Source organism: Calliopsis andreniformis, unplaced genomic scaffold (assembly GCF_051401765.1).
Source record: "Calliopsis andreniformis isolate RMS-2024a unplaced genomic scaffold, iyCalAndr_principal scaffold0155, whole genome shotgun sequence".
Classification (NCBI taxonomy): Eukaryota; Metazoa; Arthropoda; class Insecta; order Hymenoptera; family Andrenidae; genus Calliopsis; species Calliopsis andreniformis.
The window spans coordinates 716,569-727,073 of record NW_027480564.1 but is presented as its reverse complement, the minus strand read 5'-3'; positions in this window follow the sequence as shown (position 1 = coordinate 727,073).

The following is a 10,505-nucleotide window of genomic DNA, read 5'->3' as shown; positions in this document are numbered from 1 at the left end:
ACCATCAATCGTCAACACTCAACCGTCAATCCTCAATTCTCAATACTCAATAGAATATCCTGAATTCTCATGGTTCAATACTCAATCCAAAATATTCAATAATCAAATCTCAATCCTCAAACATCAATTCTCAACACTCAATCCTCAACACTCAGTCCTCTCTCTTCAATCCTCCATCATCAATCCTCAATCCTCAAGCGTCAATCCTCAATCCTCAATCCTTAATCCTCAACCATCAATCCTCAGACCTCAAACCTCCACCCCGAATCCTCAATCCTGAATCCTCAATCTTCAGCCATAAGTCCTCAGCAATCAATTGTCAATCCTCAATCCTCAATAGAATATCCTCAATTCACAGTTTTCAATACTCAATCCCCATTCTTCAATCTTCAAATCTCAATCCACAAACATCAATTCTCATCACGCAACCCTCAACACTCAGTCCTCAATCTTCAATCCTCAATCCTCAATCCTCATTCCTCAATCCTCATTCTTCAATCCTCAACACCCAATCCTCAATCTTCAATCCTCAATCCTCAATCCTCAACTCTCAACCCTCAATCCTCATTCCTCAGTCCACAAACCTCAATCCTCAACCCTCAGCCCTCATCCTCAATCCTCAATCCTCAAACTTCAATCCTCAATCCTCAGTCCTCAGTTCTCAACCCTCAATCCTCAGTCCTCAGTCCTCAAACCCCTACCCTCAACCCTCAGCCCTCATCCTCAATCCTCCATCCTCAATCCTCAATCCTCAATACTCAATCTTCAATCCTCAATCCTCAGTCCACAAACCTCAATTCTGAATCCTCAATCCTGAGTCCTCAATCTTCAGCCCTCAGTCCTCAGCAATCAGTAGTCAATCCTCAATCCTCAGTAGAATATCCTCAATTCACAGCTTTCAACACTCAATACTCGATCTGCAATCTTCAAACCACTATCCACAAACATCAATTCTCATCACTCAACCCTCAACACACAGTCCTCAATGTTCAATCCTCAATCCTCAATTCTCTATCTTCAATCCTCAATACTGAACCTTCAATCCTCAATCCGCAATCCTCAATCCTCAATCCTCGTTCTTCAATCCTCAATCTTCAATACTCAATCTTCAATCCTCAATCCTCAATCCTCAATCCTCAATCCTTAATCCTCAATCCTCAGTCCTCGAACCTCAAACCTGTATCCTCAATCCTGAATCCTCAATCTTCAGCCCTCAGTCCTCTACAATCAGTTGTCAATCCTCAATCCTCAATAGAATATCATCAATTCACAGTTTTCATTACTCAATACTCAATCTGCAATCTTCAAATCTCTATCCACAAACATCAATTCTCATTACTCAACACTCAACACTCAGTCCCCAATCCTCAATCTTCAATACTCAATCCTCAATCCTCAATCCTCGATCCTCAATCTTCAATCCTCAATACTCAATCTTCAATCCTCCATCCTCAAACGTCAATCCTCAATCCTCAATCCTCAATCGCCAGGCTTCAATCCTCAATACTCAATCTTGAATCCTAAATCCTCAATCCTCAATCCTCATTCCTCAATCCTCATTCTTCAATCCTCAACAGTCAATCCTCAATCTTCAATCCTCAATCCTCAATCCTCAACTCTCAATCCTCAATCCTCATTCCTCAGTCCACAAACCTCAATCCTCAACCCTCAGCCCTCATCCTCAATCCTCAATCCTCAATCTTCAATCCTCAATCCTCAGTCCTCAGTTCTCAACCCTCAATCCTCAGTCCTCAGTCCTCAAACCCCTACCCTCAACCCTCAGCCCTCATCCTCAATCCTCAATCCTCAATCCTCAATCCTCAATACTCAATCTTCAATCCTCAATACTCAATCTTCAATAATCAATCCCCAATTCTCAGTCCTCAATACTCAATACTCAATCGTCATTCCTCAATCCCCAATCCTCAATCTTCAATCCTCAAACCTCAATCCTCAATCCTCAATCCTCAATCTTCAATCCTCAATACTCAATCTGCAATCCTCAATCCTCAGTCCGCATTCCTCAATCCTCGATACTCAATCCTCAATCTTCAATCCTCAATACTCAGTCTTCAATCCTCGATCCTCAATACTCAATCCTCAATCCTCATTCTTCTTTCCACAATACCCAATCCTCAATCTTCAATCCTCAATCCTCAATCCTCAATTCTCAATCCTCAATCCTCAATCCTCATGACCTCAAACAGCCATACTCAACCCTCAGACCTCGTCCTCAATCCACAACCATCAATACTGAATCCTCAATCTTCAATCATCAATATTCAACCTTCAGTCCTCAATCCGCAATCCTCAATCCTTAAACCTCAATCCTCAACCGTCAGTCCTCGTCCTCAAACCTCAACCCTCAACACTCAATCCTCAATCTTCAATCATCAATACTCAATCTTCAATCCTCAATCCTCAATCCTCAATCCTCAATCCTCAATCCTCAATATTCAACGCACAACCCTCAACCATCAATCCTCAATACTCAACCATCAATCCTCAGTTCTCAATACCCAAAAGAATATCCTGAATTCTCCTGGTTCAATACTCAATCCACAATATTCAATAATCAAATCTCAGTCCTCAAACATCAATTCTCAACACGCAATCCTCAACACTCAGTCCTCTCTCTTCAATCCTCCATCTTCAATCCTCAATCCTCAAGCGTCAATCCTCAATTCTCAATCCTCAACCGTCAGTCCTCGTCCTCAAACCTCAACCCCCAATGCTCAAACCTCAATACCCAATCCTCAATCTTCAATCCTCAAACCTCAATCCTCAATCCTCAATCCTCAATCCTCAATCTTCAATCCTCAATCCTCAATTCTCAGTCCTCAATACTCAATCCTCAATCGTCAATCCTCAATCCTCAATCCTCAATCTTCAATCCTCAATCCTCAATCCTCAATCCTCAATCCTCAATCTTCATTCCTCAATACTCAATCTACAATCCTCAATCCTCAATCCTCAATCCTCAATGCTCAATCCTCAATCCTCAATCCTCAAACCTCAATCTTCAATCCTCAATACTCAATCTGCATTCCTCAATCTTCAATCCTCAATCCTCAATCCTCAATCTTCAATCCTCAATGCCGAGGCCTCAATCTTCAATCCTCAATCCTCAATCCTCAATCCTCAATCCTCAATCCTCAATCATCAATCCTCAATCCTCAGTCCTCAATCCTCAATCCTCAATCCTCAATCCTCAATGTACAATCCGCAATACACAATCCTCAATCTTCAATCCCCAATCCTCAATCCTCAATCCTCAAACCTCAATCCTCAACCCTCAATCCTCAGTCCTCGAACATCAAACCTGTATCCTCAATCCTGAATCCTCAATCTTCAGACCTCAGTCCTCAACAATCAGTTGTCAATTATCAATCCTCAATAGAATATTATCAATTCACAGTTTTCAATACTCAATACTCAATCTGCAATTTTCAAATCTTTATTCACAAACATCAATTCTCATCATTCAACACTCAACACTCAGCCCCCAACCCTCAATCTTCAATACTCAATCCTCAATCCTCAATCCTCGATCCTCAATCTTCATTCCTCAATACTCAATCTTCAATCCTCCATCCTCAATCGTCAATCCTCAATCCTCAATCCTCAATCGCCAGGCTTCAATCCTCAATGCTCATTTTTGAATCCTAAATCCTCAATCCTCAATCCTCATTCCTCAATCCTCATTCTTCAATCCTCAACACCCAATCCTCAATCTTCAATCCTCAATCCTCAATCCTCAACTCTCAACCCTCAATCCTCATTCCTCAGTCCACAAACCTCAATCCTCAACCCTCAGCCCTCATCCTCAATCCTCAATCCTCAAACTTCAATCCTCAATCCTCAGTCCTCAGTTCTCAACCCTCAATCCTCAGTCCTCAGTCCTCAAACCCCTACCCTCAACCCTCAGCCCTCATCCTCAATCCTCCATCCTCAATCCTCAATCCTCAATACTCAATCTTCAATCCTCAATCCTCAGTCCACAAACCTCAATTCTGAATCCTCAATCCTGAGTCCTCAATCTTCAGCCCTCAGTCCTCAGCAATCAGTAGTCAATCCTCAATCCTCAGTAGAATATCCTCAATTCACAGCTTTCAACACTCAATACTCGATCTGCAATCTTCAAACCACTATCCACAAACATCAATTCTCATCACTCAACCCTCAACACACAGTCCTCAATGTTCAATCCTCAATCCTCAATTCTCTATCTTCAATCCTCAATACTGAGCCTTCAATCCTCAATCCTCAATCCTCAATCCTCAATCCTCGTTCTTCAATCCTCAACCTTCAATACTCAATCTTCAATCCTCAATCCTCAATCCTCAATCCTCAATCCTCAATCCTCAATCCTCAGTCCTCAAACCTCAATACTGAATCCCCGATACTGAATCCTCAATCTTCAGCCCTCAGTCCTCTACAATCAGTTGTCAATCCTCAATCCTCAATAGAATATCATCAATTCACAGTTTTCATTACTCAATACTCAATCTGCAATCTTCAAATCTCTATCCACAAACAGCAATTCTCATCACTCAACCCTCAACACTCAGTCCCCAATCCTCAATATTCAATCCTCAATCCTCAATCCTCAATCCACAATCCTCAACGTTCAATCCTCAACACTCAATCTTCAATGCTCATTCCACAATCCTCAATCCTCAGTTCTCAATCCTCAATCGTCAATCTTCAATCCTCAATACTCAATCTTCAATCCTCAATCCTCAATCCTCGGTCCTCAATCCTCAATCGTCAATCTCCAATCTTGAATACTCAATCTTCAATCCTCAATCCTCAATCCTCAATCCTCAGTCCTCAATCCTCATTCTTCAATCCTCAATAACCAATCCTCAATCTTCAATCCTCAATCCTCAATCCTCAATTCTCAATCCTTAATCCTCAGTCCTCAGTCCTCAAACCTCAATCCTCAACCCTCAGCCCTCATCCTGAATCCTCAATCCTCAATCCTCAATCCTCAATCTTCAATCCTCAATACTCAATCTTCAATCCTCAATCCTCAGTCCTCAATCTTCAATCCTCAATGCTCAATGCTCAATCCTCAATCGTCAGTCCTCAGTCCTCAATCCTCAATCCTCAAACCTCAATCCTCAACCGTCAGTCCTCAATCATCAATCTTCAATCATCAATACTCAACCTTCAATCCTCAATCCCCAATCCTCAATCCTCAATCCTCAATCCTCAATATTCATCGCACAACCCTCAACCATCAATCCTCAACACTCAACCATCAATCCTCAATTCTCAATACTCAATAGAATATCCTGAATTCTCATGGTTCAATACTCAATCCAAAATATTCAATAATCAAATCTCAATCCTCAAACATCAATTCTCAACACTCAATCCTCAACACTCAGTCCTCTCTCTTCAATCCTCCATCATCAATCCTCAATCCTCAAGCGTCAATCCTCAATCCTCAATCCTCAATCCTCAACCATCAATCCTCAGACCTCAAACCTCCACCCCGAATCCTCAATCCTGAATCCTCAATCTTCAGATATAGGTCCTCAACAATCAATTGTCAATCCTCAATCCTCAATAGAATATCCTCAATTCACAGTTTTCAATACTCAATCCCCATTCTTCAATCTTCAAATCTCAATCCACAAACACCAATTCTCATCACGCAAACCTCAACACTCAGTCCTCAATCTTCAATCCTCAATCCTCAATCCTCAATCTTCAATCCTCAATACTCAATCTTCAACCCTCAATCCTCAATGCTCAATCCTCAATGCTCAATACTCTATCGTCAATCCTCAATCCCCAATCCTCAATCTTCAATCCTCAATCCTCAATCCTCATTCTTCAATCCTCAATGCCGAGGCCTCAATCTTCAATCCTCCATCCTCAATCGTCAATCCTCAATCCTCAATCCTCAATCGCCAGGCTTCAATCCTCAATGCTCATTTCTGAATCCTAAATCCTCATCCTCAATCCTCATTCCTCAATCCTCATTCTTCAATCCTCAACACCCAATCCTCAATCTTCAATCCTCAATCCTCAATCCTCAACTCTCAACCCTCAATCCTCATTCCTCAGTCCACAAACCTCAATCCTCAACCCTCAGCCCTCATCCTCAATCCTCAATCCTCAAACTTCAATCCTCAATCCTCAGTCCTCAGTTCTCAACCCTCAATCCTCAGTCCTCAGTCCTCAAACCCCTACCCTCAGCCCTCAGCCCTCATCCTCAATCCTCCATCCTCAATCCTCAATCCTCAATACTCAATCTTCAATCCTCAATCCTCAGTCCACAAACCTCAATTCTGAATCCTCAATCCTGAGTCCTCAATCTTCAGCCCTCAGTCCTCAGCAATCAGTAGTCAATCCTCAATCCTCAGTAGAATATCCTCAATTCACAGCTTTCAACACTCAATACCCGATCTGCAATCTTCAAACCACTATCCACAAACATCAATTCTCATCACTCAACCCTCAACACACAGTCCTCAATGTTCAATCCTCAATCCTCAATTCTCTATCTTCAATCCTCAATACTGAACCTTCAATCCTCAATCCTCAATCCTCAATCCTCAATCCTCGTTCTTCAATCCTCAATCTTCAATACTCAATCTTCAATCCTCAATCCTCAATCCTCAATCCTCAATCCTCAATCCTCAATCCTCAGTCCTCAAACCTCAATCCTGAATCCCCGATACTCAATCCTCAATCTTCAGCCCTCAGTCCTCTACAATCAGTTGTCAATCCTCAATCCTCAATAGAATATCATCAATTCACAGTTTTCATTACTCAATACTCAATCTGCAATCTTCAAATCTCTATCCACAAACATCAATTCTCATCACTCAACCCTCAACACTCAGTCCCCAATCCTCAATATTCTATCCTCAATACTCAATCCTCAATCCACAATCCTCAACGTTCAATCCTCAACACTCAATCTTCAATGCTCATTCCTCAATCCTCAATCCTCAATTCTCAATCCTCAATCGTCAATCTTCAATCCTCAATACTCAATCTTCAATCCTCAATCATCAATCCTCGGTCCTCAATCCTCAATCGTCAATCTCCAATCCTGAATACTCAATCTTCAATCCTCAATCCTCAATCCTCAATCCTCAGTCCTCAATCCTCATTCTTCAATCCTCAATACCCAATCCTCAATACCCAATCCTCAATCTTCAATCCTCAATCCTCAATCCTCAATACTCAATCCTCAATCCTCAATCCACAGACCTCAATCCTCAACCTTCAATCCTCAATACTCAATCTCCAATCCTCAATCCTCAATCCTCAATCCTCAATCCTCATTCTTCAATCCTCAACACCCAATCCTCAGTCTTCAATCCTCAACCCTCAATCCTCAATCTTCAATCGTCAATACTCAATCTTCAATCCTCAATCCTCAATCCTCAATCTTCAATCCTCAATACTGAATCTTCAATCTTCAGTCTTCAATCCTCAATCCTCAATCCTCAATCCTCAATCCTCAATCCTCAGAACTCAATCCTCAAGCTTCAATCCTCGATACTCAATCTTCAATCCTCAATCCTCAATCCTCAATCCTCAATCCTCAATCTTCAATCCTCAAGAATGAATATTCAATACTCAATCCTCAATCCTCAATCCTCAACCCTCATTCTTCAATCCTCAACACCCAATCCTCAATCTTCAATCCTCAATGCTCAATCCGCAATACCCAATCCTCAACCTTCAATCCTCAATCCTCAATCCTCAATCCTCAATCCTCAATCCTCAATCTTCAATCCTCAATACTCAATCTTCAATCCTCAATCCTCAATCCTCAATCCTCAATCGACATTCTTCAATCCTCAACACCCAATCCTCAATCTTCAATCCTCAATCCTCAGTCCTCAATTCTCAATCCTCAATCCTCAATCCTCAATCTTCAATCCTCATTACTCAATCTTCAATCCTCCATCCTCGTTCCACAATCCTCAATCCTCAATCCTCCATCGTCAGGCATCAATCCTCAATACTCAATCTTCAATCCTCAATCCTCAATCCTCAATTCTCAGTCCTCAGCCCTCAACCCTCAATCCTCAACCCTCGGACCTCATCCTTAATCCTCAATTATCAATCCTCAACCCTCAATCTTTAACCCTCAATCCTCAATCTTCAATCCTCAATTCTCACTCCTCAATACCCAATCCTCAATCGTCAATCCTCAAACCCCAATCCTCAATCATCAATCCTCAATCCTCAATCCTCAATCCTCAGACCTCAAACATCAATACTCAACCCACAGTCCTCGTCCTCAATCCACAACACTCAATCCTCGATCCTCAATCTTCAATCCTCAATACTCAACTATCAATCCTCAATTCTCAATACTCAATGGAATATCCTGAATTCTCAGGATTCAATACTCAAACCTCAACCCTCAACCCTCAGCCCTCATCCTCAATCCTCAATCCTCAATCCTCAATCCTCAACCCTCAATATTCAATCCACAATACACAGTCTTCAATCCTCAATCCTCAAACCTCAATCCTCAATCCTCAATCCTCAGTAATCAATCCTCAACCTTCAATACTCGAACGTCAATCCTCAATCCGCAAATCTCGTACCTCAAACCTCAATCTTCAAACCTCAGTCCTCATACTCAATTCTCAATTCTCAATCCTCAATCCTCAATCCTCAATCTTCAATCCTCAATAATCAATCTCCAAACCTAGATCCTCAATCCCCAATCCTCAATCCTTAATCCTCAGCCTTCAATCCTCAATCCCCAGTCCTCAATCTTCAATCCTCAATCCTCAATACTCAATCCTCAATCCTCAATCCTCATTCTTCAATCCTCAATACCCAATCCTCAATACGCAGCCCTGAATCTTCAATCCTCACACCTCAATCCTCATTTCTCAATCCTCAATACTCAATCCTCAATCGTCAATCCTCAATCCCCAATCCTCAGTCTTCAATCCTCAATCCTCAATCCTCAATCCTCAACCCTCAACCTTCAATCCTCAATACTCAATCTTCAATCCTCAATCCTCAATCCTCAATCCTCAATGCTCAATCCTCAATCCTCAATCCTTAACCCTCAATCTTCAATCCTCAATCTTCAATCCTCAATACTCAATCTTCAATCCTCAATCCTCAATCCTCAATCTTCAATCCTCAATACTGAATCTTCAATCTTCAGTCTTCAATCCTCAATCCTCAATCCTCAATCCTCAATCCTCAATCCTCAGTCCTCAATCCACAAGCTTCAATCCTCAATACTCAATCTTCAATCCTCAATCCTCAATCCTCAATCCTCAATCCTCAATCTTCAATCCTCAAGACTGAATCTTCAATACTCAATCCTCAATCCTCAATCCTCAATCCTCATTCTTCAATTCTCAACACCCAATCCTCAATCTTCAATCCTCAATGCTTAATCCGCAATACCCAATACTCAATCTTCAATCCTCAATCCTCAATCCTCAATCCTCAATCCTCAATCCTCAATCTTCAATCCTCAATACTCAATCTTCAATCCTCAATCCTCAATCCTCAATCGACATTCTTCAATCCTCAACACCCAATCCTCAATCTTCAATCCTCAATCGTCAGTCCTCAATTCTCAATCCTCAATCCTCAATCCTCAGACCTCAAACATCAATACTCAACCCTCAGTACTCGTCCTCAATCCACAACCCTCAATCCTCGATCCTCAACCTTCAATCATCAATATTCAATCTTCAATCCTCAATCCTCAATCCTCAATACTCAATCCTCAATCCTCAATCCTCAATGTTCAATCCTCAATACCCAATCCTCAATCTTCAATCCTCAATTCTCAATCCTCAATCCTCAATCCTCAATCCTCAGTCCTCAGTCCTCAAACCTCAATCCTGAATCCTCAAACCTGAATCCTCAGCCTACAGCCCTCAGTCCTCAACAATCAGTTGTCAATCCTCAATCCTCTATAGAATATCCTCAATTCACAGGTTTCAATACTCAATACTCAACCTGCAATCTTCAAATCTCTATCCACAAACATCAATTCTCATCACTCAACCCTCAACACTCAGTCCTCAATGTTCAATCCTCAATCCGCAATCCTCAATCCTCATTCCTCAATTTTCAATCCTCAATACTCATTCTTCAATCCTCAATCCTCAATCCTCAATCCTCAATACCCAATCCTCAATCTTCAATCCTCAATACTCAATCCTCAATTCTCAATCCTCAATCCTCAGTCCTCGGTCCTCAAACCTCAATCCTCAATCCTCAGCCCTCATTCTCAATCTTCAATCCTCAATTCTCAGTCCTCAGCCCTCAAACCGCAATCCTCAACCCTCAGACCTCATCCTCAATCCTCAATTATCAATCCTCAAACATCAATCTTCAACCCTCAATACTCAATCTTCAATCCTCAATCCTCTGTCCTCAAACCTCAATTCTGAATCCTCAATGCTCAGTCTTCAATCCTCAATCCTCAGTCCTCAATACTCAACTATCAGTCCTCAATTCTCAATACTCAATCCTCAATC